The sequence below is a fragment of the Labrus bergylta genome, chromosome 10, assembly GCF_963930695.1.
Source record: "Labrus bergylta chromosome 10, fLabBer1.1, whole genome shotgun sequence".
Lineage (NCBI taxonomy): Eukaryota > Metazoa > Chordata > Actinopteri > Labriformes > Labridae > Labrus > Labrus bergylta.
The window spans coordinates 4,197,877-4,222,453 of NC_089204.1; the positions used below are offsets into that span (position 1 = coordinate 4,197,877).

Genomic DNA, 24,577 nt, shown 5'->3' on the forward strand with positions numbered 1-24,577 from the left:
AGCAGCCCAACATGGGGAGAAAAAGGGGGAGACAGGGAGGGAAGGGGCTCAGCAGCAAAAGCACCCATCTGCTTTCTTTCCCATTCCCTCTCTCTCTCTCTCTTTGTCTCCACCTCCTCCTATTCTTCCTCTTTGTCTCTCTATGTCCCTCTGCCTTCACTCCCCCTTTCTGCCCCGAACACAGCCCCAACCCCCAGGACCCCTAATACTTGATCCAGCCGATATATCCATGATATTTGTGCTATTCTATTTTCACTGATATACACACCCACAGAGACACAGCATGTCGGTGTGTGAAGTAAAATCTCCAATCGTCACCCATACCACACACACACATCTCTCCGTCTTCCTTTCTTTTTGTTGCGGCGTCGAGACTTCAAACACTTGTTAAGTGACTCATGAGCTTCAAAAGGGGAAGTACAAGTTAAAAGCGAAGCGAGCCGGCCTCCTGCAGCGCTGCCATTTTACTCAAATATGTATCCCAAATGTAGTCATGCTGCCTCGAATCACGTCGTGGATTTATGAATGATCTAAGAGTTTGCACTCGCCCTACTGTGACGCTCAACAGCGGCTTTTCTGAATACTGTCATGTGGAAGTTATCATCGGGGAAAGCAAGCACTAATGAGAGGCTAAATACCTTCAGAAGAACTTCTGTGGTTTCCTTAAAATAATCTTGGTCGTGAGTAATATAAATTAACAGTCTAAGTTCAACTAAACAAACAAGCTGTTCCCTTAGTAACAGGCTCTTTAAACGTTTACTCTCCACAACATCCTCTGTTAAATCTGTTGAAAGACAGGAACATACAGCTAGCATCAACGCTACTGTTTTCAATCATCATGCATCAAGCTCGTCACATCTGACTCCTTTCATTGTTTTTTTAATAATGCCAATGCAAAGTAACGCACTCCAATTATAACTCATAATATGTTGAGCTGATTCTACGATGGCCGAGAGCTTCGAGCGCTAAGCAACGGCTGAAACTTCCTACATTAAGAAAAACGTGCAGCCAATTCAGAAACGCTGCCAATTTGAATTCAAACGTCCAAAACACGCTGCAAATGAAAGAACATGCTGCAAAAAGCAGACGCAACCGCATTAGCATCAAGGGCGCCACAAATACTACATGATACTAAGTCAGAAACACAGACACACAGCGCTTTCACACTTGCACATAACTCCTGAAGGACTCCTCTGGGTGTTTTTTGGGGTGAGCTGCATGAGGGAACGCAAACAGCCAGATTTTTCATTTAGACTTAATCGAGAGTTTGGTATCTTCTCAGCAGAAAGTCTGAGTGGGTTGCTGTGAGAACACAGCAGGATATAATCAGGAGAATTCACCCTGAGCCAGTGGGAGGGGGTGGTGACGTTTAGTACCTGCGGTCGGAACACGACCACTACGATCTACATGCACGTTATTAAACTGCTGCATTGTGTTTTCTGGTCTCCAGTTTCTTCTTCTCCGCTCTTTTTTTTTGATATTGTGATTCTGTCAAACTACATACCTGTGTTATAAAGGCAAATATTCCGATTACAGTCGTATAATGGACTCTGTTGCTTCGTCTGCCACTTCCACGTCGTTCTTTTATACATCATGTCCTGCATCAGGAGAACCCCCTGCCTGACAGGGATAGTCTCTGCTAAGAGGTGCATGTGTGAACAACCAGATCAGGAGGATTTCAGGGGCAGCCCTCTGGAAATTCTCTAGAAATGTTCAGGATATACATTATGTGAAACGGCTTAACAACTGCAAATAGACAAACCTTTTCTACAGGAGTGCTCAAGGCCTATAGGGGGCGCTCCGGGGGACAGTTTATTATTGACAGTAGAGAGTGAGGGAGGGAGACCAGCCACTGAAAGCCACAAGGACATTTGAAGTCCTTCCTGGATTTTGACAGTGGGGACGAGACAGCCGAGTGAGGTATTGTTTCACAATTAGGTAGATCCCGAGAAAACAGTTTGTGTTCAGTTGATGTTAGAACAATATGAAGTTATTATTAACCTCAGAAAACTGTCATGAGCAACAACTCCCACTTGAGGGATATATTCTGTTACATGCAACTGATTATACTCGCCAAAGTTATCCCTTTATCTCACGCCCTCTTTGATTTGTTCTGCATTAATGCAACACTGCAGGCGGCTGTGAATGCCCATCTGTGCACAACAACACAGCAATAGAGGATACATTTAAGAAATACAGCATGTTAACAGAGAAATTACCACAATGACCTGAACTTTGAAGATAAATCCAAACAATCAGTGAGAGGACTGCTGCCTGGGGTCATATTTTGATGAATACAGCCAAAAGTTTGACAAACTGAGAGTCAAATAAGCTGAGTTTAGAGTTAGGTTTTGGCCTTTTTATATGGCTAATAAACAACTTGAGAACTAAAAACCTAGCCTCGTGTAAACCTTAAAAAAAAAGATGAACATAACTCAAATATGCTGTTGGTATTTCAGCATCATTATTTTCCGCAACCAAAAGAACACTAGTACTTCTGTGCACAGGCCGAAGAATTCAGGGAGGAAGGTCTAAAAATAGAAACTAAACCTTCATCTTGCAAGAAGAAGACTTATTGTGCTTTGACTAAGAACATGGGCGAGAGACACAGCTCGAGAGAGAGAGAGAGAGAGAGAGAGAGAGAGAGAGAGAGAGAGAGAGAGAGAGAGAGAGAGAGAGAGAGAGAGGGAGAGGGAGGTGTGTTTACTCACGGCTGTGTGACGCCTCCAGTGTCAGGTGACTTATGGGAAAGAAGTTGTTGTTCTCTTTCTCTTTCTGTCTCTCTTTATTTTGAGTCCTTTCTGTTTCTTCTTGTTTCATAACTTGTGAAATGTTTTTCTTCTCCGTTCACTGACTCCACTGGCATGTTGTTTATCAGGAAAAACTTATCAGAAAGGTTAATGTCAAACATAAGCAGAAGGTTTCATTGGGATCATCTTAGATTGTGAATCATTTAATTTGAAAGCAGTCACTAAAAAGAAAAAAGTTTTAAAGTTGAGTAAGTTAAGTTTTGTGTGTGTGTGTGTGTCCCTCCACAAACTGGTGAGTGTGACACATTCTAGTGGGACGACTCATCAAAAGTCTAGCAGTAGTTGGGACAACAGATCCCTCTGTTCACTGAGGAAGAACTAACAGAAACACACTGAAGGCGGCAAATTCAGTTCCAACAACCTTTTCCATCACAGGTTTGCTTCAATCTACAGATACTGTATGAGGCATAGAAAATAATACATTTTGAAACTTCCTTTTACATTAATTTGGTTACATAGAAATGTTAAAGGTCACATATTCTCCTCCTTTTCAACCAGTGTAAATAAGTCTCAGAGCTCCTTAAAAAATGTGAGTGAAGTTTCTTGTTCTAAATTCACTCTGATCCTGTATTTGATCATGCCTATAAACCCCTCTATTTCAGCCCTGCTCAGAACAGGCTGTTTCTGTGTCTGTACCTTTAAATATGTAAATGAGCAGTGTCTGACCACGCCTCCTCTCTGGAAGGGCTTGGGTGGCTCGGGCTTTCTCGCTCCATGTCCTATTGTTTACGGTGAGAAGGCAGACTCAGAGGGCAGAACAAACACCTAGCTGTGGGAGTGTCACCAACCTGGGGGAGGGGTTACTGCCCTTTGTGATGTCATGAAGGGAAAATCTCCAAACGGCCTGTTTGAGCACATTTTCTGAAAAGTGCAGGAAAAAGATGGAGAGGATGGACTTTTCTCATCATTTGGGTGTTTAATAGACAGCCACAACAAGATCAAAATCAGAGCAACAACAATTTATTTTTGTATTATGGGGAAAAGGAATACTGCTGAAATGTGAAAAACAGATAGATGTGCTTTATTGATCCCAAACTGTGAAATTGTGCAGCAAACAATTCGATTTATTTAATACAAAATGTTCAGTTTGGACCTCAGACGCTGCAGGTCCAAACTGATCATTTAAATAAACGCCCCACAGACTTTTTAACACCACTTTTGTTTTCCAGGGACAAAGTTGCGACTCACTAAATAAAGCTCCATGACTCTCTTTTGGGTCCCGACCCACCAGTTGAGAAGCACTTATCTAGAGGTATTCTCCAGTAACGAGCATAGAGCCAAGATAGCATGTGAACAATGACGTTCATGACGCAGCTGGTTGTGATGTGACTTCGGGGCTTCTGCAGCGAGCCTCAAGTGGACAATCGAGGAACTGCAGTCATTTTGCACATCTGCATTTGCTTCATTTTTCAACACAAGAGGTTGCTGCTATAAGTGCCAAATTAAAGAAATTACTTATTCTGTGGAGGAAGACGTTTTTTTAAAATTGTTATGTATTTTGGGAGTAAAGACAAAATGTTGAGAATGTAGTTGTAATTATCAGGAAAATGTCAAAATATTATTTTGAGAAGAACAAAAAACCTAATCTGGACAGTTTATAATCAAAATACAAAATGCTACAAAAGAAACCTCCTCTTATTATTTTTCATAATCTCTGGCACTAAAACTCCTCCGTGCTTTTCAGAGTAATCTGAATGATGGTGGAGGTGGTTGTTGTTGTTGTAGTTGAGGAAGTAGTAGTGGTGTTAGTATAGTAAAGGTGTACAGTCACAGCAGCCGAGAGTGTAATAATATCTCATTACACACACTCACTGTAGTATCATTACGTGTCTCTGTGCATTCTCCCCTCCTGCATACCGTCGCTGCCTCGCTCTCGCCTCTAACAATAAATTCTGCAGCGTTTTCAAAAGTGCACTTCAAGTCAGACGGAGCTGCAGTGAAACTCTGTGGAGAGAGATCCTGTAGCTGAAAACAGGAAGGTCATTAATCATCGAGAGAAAGCGAGCCGACTCAAAAGTCACGGCACGAGGAAGCAGCCACAGCTCTCCAGCTTCAGAGACAAGCAGCCAGCAAATACAGTTTAGCTGCTAATTTGTCTTTCTTTTCTCAGTTTCCCCCTCCACCAGCAGTTTATTTTACTAACCCTCCTCTTCTTCTCTAGCCTCCACATCCACAGAGAGCAATTTGCCCCTTTTGGTGTCGCTGTTTTAAAACACTAAAGAACTATGCAAAACAAAGTGGTGAATGATTTTAGCAAGGATAGAGAAAATGTGATTTCAAATCCATGTTTATAAATGGCTGATCACACAACATTGTCATGCAAGCATAGAAAACTCCAACAGTTTTAAAGTTAACGTAAATGTTTAAATATCCATGAGCAGATTTTGTGTGCGTATTGTCTGCATTGCAGTCATTTCAGTAAGAATAACTCCAACATGACCAGCTCAGTTCCAGTCCCCATTGTTGTAATTATATGCTGCTGGACGGGAGGCAATACATGAAGTAAAAGGAATGACCTGGACGAAGCAACAGAGTCCACCATACAGCACTGTAATGAGTATATTTGCCCTTTTATTAATGATATGTGTAGTTCAAGAGAATCACAATATCAACAGAAGAGTGAGGAGAACATACTGGCAAAAGGAAAACAAAAGCAGCGGCAGCAGTTAAATTAAGTGCACAGATCTTACCAGTCATGTGCTGCATTCTCTCATCAGTTCCCTCTTTCACTCTTTCTGCAGAAAAAAATACTAGAGAGCTTTTCAGGAGAAACTCCAGATAAAGTCTGAGTGAAAAATTGGCCTATTTGCGTTCACACATGCAGCACACCCTGAAAACTTCAGGACTTTTTTTCAGGACTTTGTTTTACAAGTTTTGTGCAAGTTTGAAAGGACACACAAAATATGGACAACATGGCCTCTCCCCCAAAAGGAAAGCCAAAACATTTGAAGCTCCCCCATACTGCCTGGCTGCAGTACAGGTCACAAGCCCCGCCTCCTCCATGTTAACAGGTGGGACATGATCAAACTATAAAATCAAAAATACATGTCACTTAAAATGTTTTCACATTGGTCTTTTTTTGGACTTACCTCCCCCTCTACTGGATAGGAAACCAGGGAGAGAGAGTGGGGAACGACAGCTGCAGGTCGTGCTCGAACCCAGGCCGACCACTTGGAGGACTATAGCCTTACCTAACCGCTAGGCCATCTGCAACCCAACGTGATAACTTTCTCTGACAATTAAGGTTTTCTTTAGTTCATTAAAGCTGTAAAAAGTCGATATAACACCATGAATAGGAGCTTTGTCGATGAATGTGCACTTCCCTGTGTGTACTTGGATTTTCCGTGCAGAGGAGGAACGATGAGAGGATAAAAAACATTGACACAAGAGTCACTGAACTTTCCATCAACGTGAGTATCTGCTTCAAACCAACACAAGAATCTGCTCTATTGTGGACTGAGTCGGCCACAGTATCACTGATGTTTTATCTGTAAGTAAAATGTGTGTTACTGTTTATGAGAGGGGCGGGAAGTCAATACTAACTGCACTGACTACTGACAAGTAATGGTGCTAATAATCGATCTTTTTGTAATCCACCAGTAAAAGAAGAAAATGCGGAAGAAACTCCAGTCAATGCACACCTGCTATGATAACACAACCTCGTCTAAATCCAGGTGAGTAAACTATGCAGTACAGAGTGCACAGTATTATACATGGGAGTGTGCTAACACAAGTATCACAACAGAGAAAGAGAGTCAAGGTGACAGAAACGGTTTGCATTATTAAATGTAACTACATCCGAAACTGAGAACTTTCTTTACTTTGGTCTGAATAACTAAAGCGCCACAATCTTTTGCTGCAAACTAACCCCTCCTATACGGGTTTGTATTATGTGCAAATTTGATATTAAAACAGAGGAAAACAGGAATCTGATGAAAGTAATCCAGTTGCATTCACAGTAATCCATTACTTCTTCTTCCTCTGCTGCTGCCCTCCTACGCCTGACCAGACTGGCTGAGTCAGCCCCGATGCTCTATCACGATTCAGCCTGACACACTCCCCCCCCCCCAACAACACATGCACACACACACAATTTCCTTCATGAATCTCTTCATTCATTCAGAGCTGCTTATAAAAGTTATCCCCTCCCTTTCTGTTTCATCTGTTTAGGATTCATCCCATTATTTTTCTTTTGCAATAAGAAATACAAACCCACACGAACACAGATGCACACAAACACACCTCTGCCTCCCTTCTCCCTTCCATTTCAGTCTTTCGACCCCCTCTCTCCCTCGCTGTCCCTCCCTCCCTCGCTGCTGGCTGCCTTCGGGGTAGCAGAAGGGAAGTGAATGGCTTCAGCCCTCCCAGCTGGTCCCATCACCCAGCAACCCAGAGCAAAACAAAAGAACACACACACACACGCACACGCACACGCACACACACACACTCACACACACGCAAGTATACCAACAGGCAGGGAATGTGCACACACACACACACACACGCACGCACGCACGCACACACACACACACACACACACACACACACACACACACACACACACACACACACACACACACACACACACACACACACACACACACACACACACACACACGCACACACAGACAGGTTCAGGAGATGCATGTTCTCAGACACATATGCAGATGAAGGCACACACACACACACACACACACACACACACACACACACACAGTTACCCCCACCTTTGCTCCCTCCAAACTCACATCCTTAAACACAGTCAGCCATCCAGCCGTGCCCCTGCAGACTCCCACCCATCATCCCTTCCTTCAGTCCCCCACCCATCACCCCACTCCTCCCCTTCACAGCACCCTTCTCCAGACACCCAGTCCTTTGTCCACACTCTGCTCCACAAAAAAAAAAAAAACATATTTGAGGGCAAAACAGATGAACATGTGTTGGTCCAAAAAAGAAGGCGACACAAAGCAGAGAGTAAATGATGCACTGTTTGTGGTGCTCTCACACACACACACACACACACACACACACACACACACACACACACACACACACACACACACACACACACACATACACACTAAAAGACTTGCAAAACAGAGCTCAATTGTTATTTTAAAATCTGTGAGCAACCCTCTAGCAGGTCCAGTTATTCTTGTTTTCCAAAGTTTTGAAGGATATGTTTGAAGGACCTCAGAATAACCGGGTAGTGACAGTCAAATAGTAGTTTTATTGTTCTGCAAAAATGCCAATAAAATGAAAAAGGTTGCTTTATTTACATATAGTATAAATAGTATATCCTTAGAAAAACAGCTCATGGAGAAACCTATGGAATCAATGATCGGTCTCAAGTTTTCACCATCTAAATAAATGAACAGAAATCTCAAATGAGCACAGTCGTATCACTGTGGATTTACGGGGGGAAAAGGTGCTATAGGCCCCCAAGCATGCTTGACCATGCACCTTGACAGGGCTCCATGCATGCAGTTTGCTTAGTCAGAATTGTTAGGCTGCACATGAACTTGGATCGACAACAAAAGCCCCTTTTACATTGGCAGTTTAAGGCAGGACTTTAATCTTCCACAATGTAAAACGCATGGAGGCGCAGTAGAAGGGCAAAGTTGCTCCGCCGCTGAGCCGGCATTGGAGGAATAGTTAAAGAGGCATAACGGGGGCAGGGTGGAACATCCTCCTGCAGGGAGTAACGGCAGAGTGACATGTTGGAGCTACGTCACGGCGCTGTTATGGAATCACACTGTATAAAGAGCTAAAGTTTACATCTCACATACACCTTGCAAACCACCTTATACAAATGTCCCACTTATGTATTTTGGGGGTAATTAATTTTCAGTCTGCTTTGTCCAGCTATGGTCACTTGTCTTGTATTGAGCAGTTTTTTTTCCAATCCAACCAGCCGCTCATAAGGCTGATTTATTTGACAATATACCTTTTTCCTTAGATGCATGATTAACAAGATAACGCTGTTAAAAAAAGTGGCCAGCTTGCTCCATGCTGTAAGGAATCCTTGCATGCCTTGAGCAGCGAATCAGGCACTTGCAATACATAATTAATGGAGGAGAATTTTCTTTGCCGTTAGTTTGCTTTAGTCAAGTCAAGTCAGATTTATTTATAAAACACATTTAAAAACAGCAGCAGCAGACCAAAGTGCGGTACAATGCATTAGTGGGCGTGCACCTTTATAGGAGTAGGAGGGGTTTTTCAGTTTTGATGACCGTTGTTTGGTTAATATCCTGTAAGTGGGAGTGAACAGATTTGGCTGATCATGCATACACATGCAGCTCAGGCAGTTTTGATAATTAGGAATTTCCAGGAGTTCAGAGCATGTGTGAAAGGGCTTTTTCCCATTTCAATTGAAAACGGTTTGCAAAGAAAAAACAAACAAAGCTCAAGTTACACTGTAGCTGTTTGTTTAAATGATGTTTAGGTAATCCCAAGGAAACAATACATTACAAAACAATCACAAACACAAACACAAACAGCAGCTTCCAGAGGATTCTCAGAGACAAAATGTTGCACAAATAGTGTGAAATATTTTCAAAACTTAAAACGTTACACACCGCATCAAGACACTTTTATCGTACACAGATTTATTTATTACTCATTAGTATATCCTTAATGATGGTACGTTTCAGTTTGCAATTATGCTATGTTATTTTGGTGCTAGAATATCCCAGACAGAACACACACACACACACACAGATCCAGGCAACAGCAGGAGAACTATAGTGGAGCAGCTATTGTGCAATAAAAAATTATCTTTATGAAATCAAAATGAAAGCAGTGTGAGCAGGGCAACAACTGGAGAGTTAAAAAACACACGACCACCAAATATTTAGTTCAACTTTTCTCCTCTGAAACAAAGACTGGATAGCCAAAATAAACCTGTAAGGAAAATTCTTTGCTTCCAAACTTCTTCAGCCGAAACGGCTCAAGCTGACGAGCAGAGGGAAAGTGAAATGGAGTGAGATTTATCTGGAAACAACACAAAGTGGAAATCCTGAGAATGTCAGACAATTTGAGGGACTTCTCAAACAACAAAGATGGAAAATCTAGGGGGAAGATGATCAGAAGTGAATCCAGTCCAGACCCGTCAGATACTGTGGCTGCTCAATCTGCCTGCAAGATGAATCAAGAACAGTACTTTTAAAATGAAACTTTTTTTTATTTGAACTTGGATTGTTGATTTATCAGGCAAATTCAGGGTGTCAGGAGAATGTCACGTTTTGCACAGCACAGTGTCATGCAAAATGCTCATTTGTGATGATATGCATCTCATAATTATGCATAATATAGGTTTCACGTGACATCACACTTGTGGAAACGCCAACATGGAGGGCGAGAAAGGCTTCCAACTGCTGTTCGCTACAGAGTAGTTATCAGTCTCACTGGCCAGCTACATTTTTAAACCCATTTTACTTTTTATGTCTTAAGTGAAAGACAGTTGTTGTTCAATTGGATGCGCTAACCGACGAGGAGACAAGCCCGGGTTGATCTTCTGCAAGAGTTTTACCTGAGAAAGAAAAAACCCAGAGAGGAGGATTGTGCAGTAATGCTGCTAGGCGCTCCACTGTCCTTATCCTGACATCAAATATTTTGTTAACTTGATCAGAATATTACAGCCCCAGAACATCGACTGACAGTGACAGTGTTCCTGACTTGGCTAATTAGCACTCACTTATACTTTGATGATGAATTTCTTGTTCTTCAATTTCTGCAGCATGAAAGACCCATCCACAGCGACACTATATAAATCTGTCCAGACTTTTGTAGACATTTATCCTGACGCAGTGTAAGTGCAAAGATTCTCCACTAGATAGAAACATCACCAAAGTCAAGTTCTGGTGACGACTTTGCTCTTTTTAGAGATTGAAATAGTGTCTTGTGTGCTGTATGAGGGTCACAAGTGCCCCAAACATGCAGTTGATCTTAATATCTCAGTGTTTCTTGGTTGTCAGGTGATATAAATGTGTCATTTTAAAGAGGTGGGACATTTAAAAGCCCATGCTGCCGCTCCACAGAGTGTTCAATGGTGGCCGCTTCTTTCCTAAACTCGTTCTGCCCCCTCAGCCTCTGTGCCGGTCAGGTGACTGAAAGCTTTGGCGTCATTTGTGTTCTGTGTCTATTCACATCTTTGCATTGGACTTGTACGTAAATCCTGCACACAAAAAAACGACTTTGCTTTTGCACTGAATGCACCTTCAAGAGTTAACGCTGAGGGAGAAAATTCCCACCTTTGTTAAATCAAGAAAAACAAAACTTCTGTTAGCAGTTGTTTATTTTTTCTCACACCATGATTATTTTGATGTGTTTAGTTGGATCATGATCCCCAGGTTAGGTTGCCCCTATGAATTTGCCCTCATGAGGGGGCAACGCAACATAAAGCAGATCGAAACCACTTTCCTGTAGGGTGCATTTCAGCTGCTTTGGCTCTGAACTGTTACAGCATGTGCATGACCAGCTGTGTGTAACATGGCACGGTTTGTGGCACACACACACACACACACATCACTTGCCTCCACACAAATCCTAAATTATGGCATTATACACATCATAATTCAGTCACAGGCCCAAACAGTAATCTCCCCAAATGCTAGCCTGCACCACTGACACAGATATCAGCCACTTGACTGGCTGCCAAGCTGACACAGCACAGTATGACAAAGTATATAATCATTAGACTATAATCATACTGTGGCTGGGCGCCAAATATCCCAATATGAGCTCCTGTTAACTCTCCATTAGCCTTTTAACAATTACCACGGCTGATTATTTTCAGTATGCATTAGCACAGCCCCTAATATAAAGACATTATGGCAGAAGTATTGTATAACATACTGTAAATACTGCAGGTTGTAGGTTGCTTAATATAGATTATGTAACCTCGGTATATTATATACACCATATATACACACTGTAAAAATACAGACGTCTTAGTGCACACCTCTCTGCAGACAGGGGGTGAATACGTTTGGCAAACAGAGTTCACTGCAGAGCTGCACCTGCACACATCTGCAAGATGAACAACAGAGTAAAGGTTACTCTGAAGAACAGGGATGCACAATAACATCTGCATGTCATCAGCTGATAAAGGCTTTATTTAATATCAGATATTGACACCCATCCCAAATTAATATTTCTGCAGATATGTCAGGATGATAAGATTATGCTCAAGTTATGCTCAAAGCATACAAGCTTTTTACTAAAGGGCCCGACCAGTATGGGATTTCTGAGGCCGATTGTGGTACTCTTTTTGAAGGAGTAATAATCCTAAAACAAGCTAAATAAGTTTTTTGTCAAACTAGAACAAAATCAGATCTTTCCTCTGTAGACTCTTCAACGACTGAGCAACAATGTGTCTGCAAAGATACTCAGAAAACTACTTATTTAAAAACAAAAAGAAAAACTTGATCAAAGACTGTCAGGTCAGCCGTGATGCTCTGCTGCTGCAGAAAGTGCTGAGAGTGTTTAAAAACACTCTGTTGAACACATTTTGTGACGACAAGATGTGAAACATGGTCAAAGTTGTAATATGAAGATCAATTTGTATTATCTTTATTAAAGTTATTTAACGTGATAAAATTGATCTTCATACTACAAGTGTTGCTGGAGCTTTTTGACCTCTTCAAGCCTTTCACTCTCCGTGCACCTAAGTAGTAGAAAAGTATTTTAAAAGCTTTAACAATATTTCGTTTAACCACATAGGACATGGTGGGCTACATAATTAGGTGTAAAATGTTTTCATGTATCAAGGAAATGTGCACCATCAGCAGTAAGAACAGATAGAGTCGTAGAAGGATTTTAATGTTTTAATCAATATGATCCCGCTTTTGAACACTTCATTGAAATCTGAAGCATCCGGCAGTGTTTTCTGACTGTGAGTTGAAGAGTGTGTGGGAGGGGGTATTCCAACAGAGGACGTGATGTAACATGGACTACTATGCAGGTAGTGGAGCAATGAGTCACAGCGCTGAGGGAGGAAACTTGATAACATCCTGCATGAATTCAAGACCCGTATCATCCAAAGCGGTCTGGTTCAGATCGGTTCAGCGCAGCAGTCATTAGAATTTCCACATTAAAAGTTGGTTATGGTACCAAAATAACCAAAGGGTGCCAAGCATACAGATCCGACACTATAGGCTGGAGTTAGACACACTGCAGTGCGTTGATTGGTCGAAAGAATGATAACTTCCCACGTGACATCGGTAATTAAAGACAAACACAAAAAGCAACCTGTTTAAATATCCCATGGATTTCCAGAGAGTAATGTCAAGGCTGATTTCATTTTTTTGTGACTAATGTCAGTGCCATCGCCTCGAGGATGACCTTGGAGAGGTGCAAACCTCTGCTTGACGTTTTCCATTGTTTCACTCTGTCTTCTTCTTATCTTTAATCCTACAGCAACAACAGTGAACCACAGTGAGCAGGTTAAATGAGTCAGAAAAGTGAATGTACCAGAGGTCAAGGTTTGTATTTATCCATTATCTATCTATCTATCTATCTGAATGCAGGCTTATTTATTATTAATACATTGTTCTTTTAGCTCTCGTTAAGAGGCATGCTCTGCAAACGCTTCTCGTCTGACATCTGATACTTGTGGCTGTGTGTGTGTTGGTGTGTGTGTGTGTGTTCTGCATGTACACTACATGTGCATCAGATCTATACCTGTTTAGCGTTGTCTGCTCTGGATCTCTGAACGCAGCAGAATACTTCCCCAGTCATCAGATACTAAGTGCACTGGGATGAACGGTCGTAAACATCTTGTAAGTACAGCAGGAAGCAGCATGTGTGATGTTGTAATTAATCATGGGGATGATAATAAGACACCTGTTCCCTCAGCTAAAACGTCCATTCCTACACAGCAACCTCAGCAACTTATCAAAACACCTGCATGTTGGAAATTATATTTAAATAAGGCTTTTAATAGTTAGACAAAAACTTAATGTGCACTTCCAACCTTTTACAGATTTGAACGATATCACTGTAATTTGTGTTATTCCTTGTTACATCTGTTTTTTTTTATATAGAGGTGTGTCATGATGGCTGCAAACAAATCTACATACAGGTACAAGCAAGCTACCTGAACCTGAACCTGAACCTGAACCTGAACTTTGAACCAACACAGAGAAGTCCCAAAATAATGTTAATTCCCTACATTTTTGTCAAACTAAGGACCAAGGTCAAGAATGAACTCTGATGAATTATTTTAGAAAGTCTTTTAGAAAGTCACACTTTAACGTCAGTTTTTCACAATTTTGCCTCTTAACATTTTATTTTCATGATAATGGAAACAACTAGTCATTGTCTATATGCTTCTTTCATGTCCTGATTATTATAAGATCTCAAACATTGTAAAGAGTTGCACTCACGTATTGGTCCAGTGAGGCCTTTACATCAAACACAACTGTTTTATACATTAACACTCCACACAGATCACAGATCCAGACAGAAGCATAGCTTAATGTGTTCTTTTTCCCCCAGATTGACTATAATTATAGTTTAAGTAAAGATTGATGAGGAGACACACATTCGTCATGTCAGAGGGACAGTCTGTGTTCATATGTGTCTCTCCGTCTCGGAGAGAGGCGAGAAAAAGGTGCTGCATGTGTGAACAATGAAAAGGAGGTCAGTGCCTGAAGGGGTGGGGCGATGGTGAACACTCCGCTCAAAGTAAAGGCACACAGATTGTGGAGCCACACACACACACACACACACACACACACACACACACACACACACACACACTGATAGTAAGAATCATACACACACTAGATCACCAATTGAATTAAAGGATTTTTCAGAGATGAACCTAACTGAACCTGTATTTCTGATCTTTGCACCATCTCTTCACCTTTAATAAGAATTAATGATGAGGAGCAAATGTTAAAACACTTAAAGGGACACTTCACCCATCTGCATTAAGCTTTGTATCATTAGAAACCTGGTAGTATTTTTGAATGGCCGTGCATCCCTCCCTCATTTTCCCGAGATGGGAAATCTTTGTATTTCTGAGTCTGTAAAGGAGCTTCCAGTGACGCAAAATGACGATTTTTGCATCACTGGAAGCTGTTGCGGTTAGCAGGGTGAAACTACAACACTAGTTCCTCATATTTTCGACCACTGAAGCTACAGACCAATCACAGATCACTGGGTGGGAACTCACTCCCAGAATCAAAACTTAACGTCCGCCATATTGCTTGGAATGCTATGCTAACAGGCTCTATGGAGAAAGCTGATAATGGCGAAAAACTATAAATATAGCGGCGAGACATAAGGCCTGCCTGTCGCCAGCGGTGAGGACGAGGAGCCCGGGCCGGCTCGAGCCGGGGCGGACTGGTAGTGTCGGTGCTCTCACTGTTTGCTATGGACACAGACATAGAGTCTGTTTTCTGACAGGAATTTCCAAGATGTCAATTCCTTCTGGAAGAAATCTCAGAATCAGTTGAGGAAACGATCTTATGTGTTGAAGTAAATCTGTCTGTAAATGTTTTTATTTCTATATTTCTACTGCTACACTGTATATTTTGGAGAAACTGCAACGATCGAATTACCCTCTGGGATTAATAAAGTATTTCTGATTCTGAACTAGAGGACCTTAGTGGGAGTGGCCTGCGGTGCTGTGCATTCTGGGATTTGGTGTCTTTCATCCACATGAGCCAAAAAGACACTTTCTGCCTTTTCTTGGTCAAGAAGGCACCAACTTCAAAATGTATTTCACATTTCTACATATATGACCCAATGTCAATACAGATTCATGTTTCAACAGGTGAAGTATCCCTTTAATCAGTGTTGTAGTCAAGACCACACTAACCAAAACCAAGACACCCGAGACCAGAGTGCTCCAAGACCAAGACAATTAGGGAACAAGACCAAGTCAAGATCAAGACCAAGGCAGGACGAGACCGAGACAAGACTAAGGGTCCAACCATAAACATCACTGAAAAAATCATCATCTTGTGTGGAGTGGGCGTGTCACTCACTTAGACCGTAACACCGGGAAGTTGTAGTTGTAACCTGGTTATAAAAATCGAACCACAAATGAAGTTATTTGTTTTTTTAGAAAGAGGTGCTTTCCTTCATATCACAGTAATGACTTGGAAAAATAGCCTATCAGTGGTGGTCTTGACTGGTATGGATTTAAAAAACGGAGTCTGCACAGTCCAAGACCGAGGCGAGACTGAGTAAAAATGCTTTCGATTCCAAGGCAAGACCGAGACCTTCAAAAACACTCAATCCTGCAAAATATGACCTTCAGTGACCTTAAAAGTAAAAAATAGCAAAACGCTAAAAATCTCATGCATGAAGCCAAGAAGTGCTGAAGTTATTAGTACCTCAAGGATATATTTTTTTTAATATAAAGACAACAATTAAGAGTTAAGCCTAGTCAGTTTTTCTGCAAAGATATGATGCTTCTTTTAGTTTATGAGCTAGCTAGTTACAGTGGATAAAACTGTACTTCACCCTGAAACCACTGAACATCTAAGAGGTCAATCTGTAACAGTTCACATGAAAGTTTAGACGCTGTACAAGAGGCAACATGATGCATGGACGGGCAGTATTTCTGGTTTATGATGACATTTTAAGTTTTTGAAGATTTATAGCTGATGGGAGCCACTTTGTGGGTCCAGACCGACATACAACAAACAACTCTGAAGCCCACAGCACTGAAGAAACACGATCTGCACCTCCGCATGCCTCCATACTGTCCAGTGAGCCCCGTCACACGACAAATTTAAAAGGATTATTCCTAATTTAGACCATCCAGACAAGAGTGAAACATACTCCTTTACCCACAGGACCTAATTAACGAGCTTTAATAGAGCACGGACACACACAGAGAGAGAGAGAGGCCGAGCAGAGGGTCAGAGGGTCAGGTTCAAGAGATAACCCTGCTGACATGGGACGTTAGAGGAGATACCTGCTCGCTGTCAGCGTAGAACGGTGGAGCAACGCCAGTCCTACTGAGGGATTATTGTGTGGTGATGCTATCATCACAACCGCTCTCTCCCACTGTCTATTTATAGTTCACAGAGCTTCCCTCTCACTCTCTCACACATTCTCTGTCAGACTCTCCATGCTGAATGCCAGATGCATTAAAATGAGAAGGTCATAAAAAACAGCAACACAAACCAGCAGTTAGTGTTTCATATTTAAGAGATATACAACACCTGTCTCCAGTCGTACACAGTGCTACTCTGGAGATGGTTCAACACCCCCCACCCTTCCTCCATGACACATTTGTCATTTTTACAATATGATTATGTGATTGGTGGATGCCGTTCAAAGAAACGTACAATGAGTGAGTATGACAGAGTTTAGTGTTCATGTTCGAGGGCGGTTCGAGCCGACGTGTTTCTGTGAATGGACTCCCCAAGCTGCAGGCTCTTCCTCCCACAAAGACAGCTGTCTGCAGCCACAGAGGCACCCTCATGATCAGGCCGGAGACTGGATATCAAATGTAGATATGGCCTCTTAGTTTTAAAAGCCAGGTCTGGGGGGGCACTGGTAGCCTAGTGGTCAGTGTGTTCACCCCATGTACAGAGGTGGTCGCATGCAGACACTTTAAGCAGTCACTGTATATAAACGTCATTCTCGAGTTGAAATCTCCGGAGTATATGCTGCGGCGTTCAGACATCAGCTCACTCGGATATTCTGCGGATAAAATACTAGGGGTCTGGCCGGAGAGACTCCGGGTAAAGTCTGCGCCAAAAATGTGTCTGTTTGTGTTCACACATAGCCTAAAGAACCTCCAGGTAGCCAAATCTCCAGAGTTTTTCAGGAGATTTGTGTGAAAAGGGTTTCTCTCTCTCTCTCTCTCTCTCTCTCTCTGATATCGCCCTCTATCCTCTGTCCTGTCTCTAAAAAATAAAAAAAATAACAATATCCTGCATGTGTGTAACCTGTTTTTTTTTTTTCCTTCTAATTTCCAGCATGGAGCGATTACACTTATAGCTAGAGGAATCTAATTGTATTGAAGTGTAAGCTACAATCATACTTCATGAGAAAATGAGCCCAATTCTCACTTCATGTATTACCTCAGTAAACAATTTCCTCATGTCTTCATGTCTGCATTTAAAGTTATTTAAATGCAGGATAATGCTTATTTAGTCTTTTTTTTTAAATTAATTATAGCCTGTCTCACACACGAACTCCTGCAAATTTCTAGAAAGGTTCAGGACAGGCTGCCGTGACATGCACCTCACAGCAGGAGACTGTGACTGTGGAGGGGAGATTCTCAGGAGGCAGGACATGATACATGAACAACCACCTGACGCCCAGCCACAACCATCGGACTGTGCCGTCCCCATACGCTTTGTCCTCCACCTCAGCGCCAAGGAAGTGTGGACAACAGGAACGTGAGGAATACAAATGAGAAATTCTTCCTGCATGTTCTCCCTTATGCTCTTTTGTAAAGCGTCTCGAGAGAACACTTGTTATGAATTGGCGCTTTACAAATAATGATTGATTGATACATCACACAATCAATGAATAAATGGTAAAGAACATACTTTGCAGAAAAACAGGATGAAGCAGCTTTACTACCTGCACAACCATTGTACCAGACGCATGAGTGAAACGTAATCATCCCCGTCTGCTTTATTGCTGTGAATTTTTCTGAATAGTTTCTGCTGTGTTCACACATCAGTCCACCCTGACTTTACACAGAACTTTAACTAGGGGGATGCATGGGAGAAAAAAAATATGGGTAAAGTTGGGGGGAAACTCTGCTGGTTGCATTTACAGATTCAGCTCATCCCAATGCATATTTTAGGAAGATTTCAGGAGCTTTGTATGAAAGCAAAGTTAACTTAAAACAACACATAAGTATGCTATGTTTTGTCAATGACATGTTGCTACCACGGCGCCCTCTCAATCAAAATAAAGTTGTAGCGGTGATCAACCCTCCCGTCCAAATATAGTCACACTGGCTCCCCAAACAAAGATGGTGAATTCAAAGAATCCAAACCACAGTTCACGACAAACTCACCACTTTAGTTATGAATCAACTGGTCTGTTTCAAAGGGAGCTAAAGGCTCAATCCACTCAATACTGAGTCCAGATTTCATTTAAACAGAAATACTGAAAAAGGCTGGAAATAATTCAACCTCTCTGTCCATCCAAACGAAGAGCTTTGGTTTGTTTGTATTGAAAAGTTTAAAAAATGTGTTCAGACATCAGTGACAAAAACTCCTGAGATGAACTGTAAAGACCTGAGTGTAGTTTAGGGCCCGGTTTGTTTCACATACAGAAACAGGAGAATGATTCTTTGTGCCACTCGAGCAACAGAAGTCTGAGGTCGGAAACACAGACGAACTATACGGCACCTTAATCTGGATTAGCTGCTAAATTAGAAGCCTGGTTGATTGAGTAATCCCATTGAAAACGTTCCATCAGCCCCCAAAGCCATTTGACAACAGCTGATTCTTTCAGGCCAGGCCAAAGCAGGCCAAAGCAGGCCAAAGCAGGCCAAAGCAGGCCAAAGCAGGCCAACGCGTGCCAGACAGAGCAGCTGACTGATGCAGTATAACGAGTTATGCTAACAGAATTTATTCAACAGACGAGAGACGGAGAGCCTAGCGGTTATGTCTCACGACCCATGTTCTCATCACAGCGACCGTGGGTTCGATTCAGGGCGACTGCTCCTGAAATCCTCCTGATCTGGTTGTTCACATACTGTATGCGCCTCACAGCAGGAGACTATCCCTGTCAGATGGGAAGGGGGGGGGGGGGGGGGTGTCTTCTGAGGCAAGACCAAGCAGCAACCCCCCGGTGTTGAAAAAATGCAAAATTGTAAAAACCTGCAGTTCATTAAGTGGCCACTTGAGGCTGGCTGCAGAAGCCCCGAAACTCACATGAAACACCCATTTCAAAATAACAGAATGTACAGTAGACATGAACATGTTTACAGCCTGGTTAACTAAATAAGTAAGATTAGCTCATCTCTGTATGGGCACACACTGTACGGGGTGAATAAAAAAATCAGTTTTGATTTTATGAAGGATAAGAGTTACTCTTAATTAGATGTGTAGCTGATCTGACTAACAGGTGGTTTGTAGCTGTAGACCCGCCTCAGCTCCTCCTCTTATCCTTAGGTTGACTGATAAATTATACCCACTTAATAATTTAACATTGTTTTTTTTCCTTATATTTAATGTTTTCTTGTTACTCTTTTTTTGCACTGTCATGTTGAAGCAAGCAAGAAAGTCCTTCAGGATGAATAAAGCTCAATCTTTACTTCACTTAAAAGAAAACACTCACTGACATCTAAAAACAACACAAGGCGCCCCAACTGTCACATGCAAAACTGAATATAAAACCCCTGATTAATATGATTAACATGCATACAGAAAAAAAAAAACCTGTTACATATTTACACTTTGACGTAACTGATATCCAGCTCACCGGATAGAAACTGAAATAAAATTCCTGAAGTAGATATATATATATATTTAGTGTGACCCTATTACACAAAGACATATTTGTTTATGACAGCCAAATATCCTGCATTAATCCATGCATTAAATCATGATGATGATGCATTATTAAAGAATTACAATGACACCGATGGTAGAAAGATTTTTAGGCCTGGTACAACTTTAAACAAACGTAGCGAAGTTAGTTCACAGCCGATGGCCCGTATGACGTCATAACAATTGGAAAAAGTCACAACAAAATTAAAGGAAGCAATATTAAACCTCTGTATTGCAGAGGTTGTAGACACTTCTAAAGTCTACATGCACTTGAATGACTGGCAAAGTCTCACGTGATCATTTCAAAATTGGGTAAATAGTTTTCAACCAGAGGAGTCTCACACACACGCACACACACACACACACACACACACACACACGCACACACACACACACGCACACGGAGCAGGATGTGTCTGTCAGTCAGTGATGGTGTGTACCAGCTGAACACAGACAGCAGCAGAACAGCAGCTCTGCGCGCCGTTTTCTCAGCATGGACACTTTCTTTTTTAAACTTTAACAAAATATCATGTTATTGATCCCACATCAATGGAAACCTATCTCTCGTGACATAAAATAAGTTGTCAGTTGAGATGCACAACAAGCATGACGGTGCAAGTTGCATGGTTACCACAATGCAACATTTCAATATTATAAGCAACAAGTGTTGTGTCAGGTGTATGCCCATTTATTCCCCCACAACAAATAACAAGTGTTACATTTATTTGAAGTTTTCTTCTTTTCCTCTCGTGGAAGCTGTGACCGATTAAAAGATACCAATGTAGTTTACATGCCCATTCATCAACCTAAACACGCATATGACCTGTGTCTACCTTACAAAGGGCTACACTACACTGAGCATGTTTAAAGAAAGGTGACAACACTGCCATTACGCATACAACTCCACGTTCAGGGTAAAGAGGTCCGCGGGTGGAAACACAACTTGCAGCATCAGACACAAACAAACTATCACAGAGTTTAAGATGTAGTTTCAGACACTCACCCTCTATGGCAGATCCGTCCAGCACGGTGCTAAAGTCTGATATAGATTATAAAGAAATGACTCGCTCCTGTACTGATCTCTAATTTCTATTTGATCCAAACACGGATGGACCACGTACAGGTCCTGTCCATCGTCTCCAATGTCACTGAACGCGACCAATGCGAAGTCATGGAAGAGCACAGAGTCTGGTGCTGCGTTTAAGTATCATGAGACAAGTCGTAAATATGACAACCTATTGCTCTCCCAGTGGGTGGGCCTCTAAAAAATGTACTTAGCCTACTCGAAATGTCATTTTCTGAATAAGTTGACTTAATATTCCAGGTGTCCTAGGTATCAGTTAACAGGCTATATGGTGAGTATCACTATCAGCCTTATATACATGGCTTAAACAATGAAGGACTTAAAAAAAAGAAAAAAGAAAAAAAAGACAATTCACAACACAAATTCATGCTTACAGCACATTACTTCTTTATTTGGAAATGATTGCACGACTTGAGGGATTTTTGGACTCCCTCTCCCCCTTAGCATATTTATCTGGCATTATTAGTTATTTATTCCCACAGTCTGTGAACGCAGCAGCAGGCAGTATGTGACAGACATGTCGTGCAGTGACTCAGAGATGAGTCAGAGCGTCGTGTCCCGCCCACACCGGGGGCGGCAGCCAATGGCGCTCTTGCGGAAGTGGGCACAGAGAAGGTGGACAGTCACGCAGACCCTCCACGGTCCCCCGGTGTGGGTTTTGAAGGGACGCTGACTCCCCGTTATGTGCGGAAATGATCCGTTTTGCCCATAAAGTGGGCGGGTACGTAGATTAAATGTGACGTCATAGGCCTACATGAGAAAATATTTTACTATGACGAATAAATAAGATATTTAATAATCAGTGAGGTGTGATCTGATTATGCATCAATTTATAAATAATGTTTTTGTGACTTATTCAAAGCAAATTGTCCATACAGGTAAGTCTAAACAACAAATCACCTTTAGTGTATGAGTGTCCATATAAACATCATGCAGGCATCTCAATATGTTGCATTACATTAGAGCACTGTCTGTTGAACAAGAGATATTTGCGCTCACCATCATTTAAAAACATTCCTGCCCAACTGCAGATCCTCCATTGCACTTCTCTTTTGATTTATCTTGAATTTTTTTTTTTTAATCTCATTCTATTTAAAATCTCCTTGACAGTGCACACACACATAATGCTGTTGCTGTTAATTGTGCCCTTTGACCTGCTTGCTGGACATACATTAATGGAGAAATATCAGAGTGAGGGGGGTTGTGCACACGGGGCACCGTTGAGGGTTTGGTGCCTTGCTCAAGGGCTCATTGGAAGTACTCTGACACATCTCCAGCAACCAGACCACTTTTCATTCTCTGATCCGTACTGGGACTTGATCCGGCAACCCTGCCAATCAAAGTCCCAGAAGACCGAGCTACTTCACCCCTAACAGCTCAATAACTGTAATATCAATGTGGAGTTAACTGGACAAAACTTTTCATAAAATACACCAAAGTAACCAGGACGCTATACGAGCCTTTTTAAAGCGAATGACCTTCATGGATGTCTTGTGCCTGGTGAGGAAAGACGTCAAGAGAGGAAGGGTCCAGAATTTAAAACCCTTTTAGGATGGTTCAGGTTTTTGTGAATGAACTGCAGCACACACTTACACACAAACAGACCATAAACACAGCACAGGAAGTCTGCTGCCCTCTGCCTTCTGAAATCACTCTCAGCAGGCTGCACGTCATGAGGAGCGCCACTCCTCCAAGAAACTTGACTGAAAAAAAATGAATCGAGTGACTAAAACATGAGAAATTCACGTCAGTCCTGCTCTTTTTGAAAGAACCTTTAAAAATGTATCACCTGTCTGAAAATATATATGAAATTGTCTGCTCTGTCAAAGCCCTTTGTTTTGATTAGAAATGTAAAATGTGCATGAGTCTCTTTATTTCACAGTACACCATTAGGTCCGCACATACAGTATAAATGTTATCAGGTCATTAAAGGATTCTTACATTAAAGTCTTCGGTATGTACGGTATCTGCCAGGGCCGACATATTGAATGTAAACCAGTTAAAGGACTGTCAACTTTCCCGCTCCTCTCCCTTTACTTAAGTCTCTCTCTCTTTTTGAAGATTACAACAATAGTGAGAATATTCTTTTTGTCTCTCACTAATGTGACTTCCTCTTAAACTAGAGATGGGTTAAAAGATGAGGCAGTGAGATGAAATACAGACAGATTGTGTTTAATGGTGCAATATATGAAACATGACTTTGTTGCAGAGGAAAAACTGCTGTTCTAGCATTACAATTGTTTCATTCTCCTCCGAGGTGATGATGAGATGCTAGGTGGGTGGGGGCGCCAAATCATGATCTCGCCCAATTAAGGCAGGAAAATGGCCAGAGCCAGGTGGGGATTTACTCAGCTTTCCCTCCTCCAGCTTCTTGTGTCGGACCAGACGTGACTTGTCCTGCTGTGCCCCCTGCTGGAGGAACTCTGCTTTAAAACCCTGTTTCTCTAAAGAGTATTAAACTTCTCGTCAGGATGGAACAAGTCCTCAGTAGAGGAGTTCATTTGGTTAAGTGAACCAAATGAAATGGTGAAACTTGTCTCTTTTTGGCAGTTTTTAATTATGATCTTGTGAAAATGATACATCTGGAGGCAAAATATTGTGATTTGGGGTTTAGTGTCTCGCCTGAGAACACCTTGACATGTGACTGCAGAAGCTGGGGATCAATTCCTACCTTCTCTGGCTGACAGACGATTGACTTAACCGCTGAGCCACGTCCACTCTACTGTAGTTCACAAAGACACAGTAGAGTGATCACAAACTGTAGCCCTTTATAAATGTTAGTAGGGAAGCTCTGCCGAGATTACGCCTTTGTACTTTAAAATTGAATCTTCAACTGTGTAATGTCCCAGTGTTTTAAGATTATACATTTAATTACAGCATTGTGGAAGAATAAGACGCATAACGTGTAAACAATCAGCTCAAATACAGTTCACACTCACAGCACGGCTCTGCCCTCTTGGTAAAACCTGCATGTTTTTACAGGGACTCAGTTTGGCCTCTTTTATGCCTCTGTTACTACATCTGATGCTGACTCGGAGGCGGCACCATAACGCCTCTGTGACCTTTACAATGAGAGTAAGACGCTATAGGGGTGTAACAGTCCTGTCCTGGACCTACAATGTAAAATGGGCTTTTGCGAGAAACGGGTGATAATGTCTGTGATTTCTTCTGTTGTTCATACATAAAATTCACCA

At 41.8% G+C, this 24,577-nt stretch overlaps 1 protein-coding gene across 1 annotated transcript in view; it reads right to left on the minus strand.

The window, feature by feature from the left end:
* sertad2b (SERTA domain containing 2b) overlaps positions 1-21,457 on the minus strand; it is a 47,779-nt gene extending 26,322 nt beyond the window's left edge. The window contains exon 1 of the mRNA XM_065959450.1: positions 21,303-21,457. The gene's annotated coding sequence lies outside the window, so the exon portion shown is untranslated. The remainder of the gene's footprint in view (positions 1-21,302) is intronic.
* Between the last annotated feature and the right edge of the window lie 3,120 nt (positions 21,458-24,577).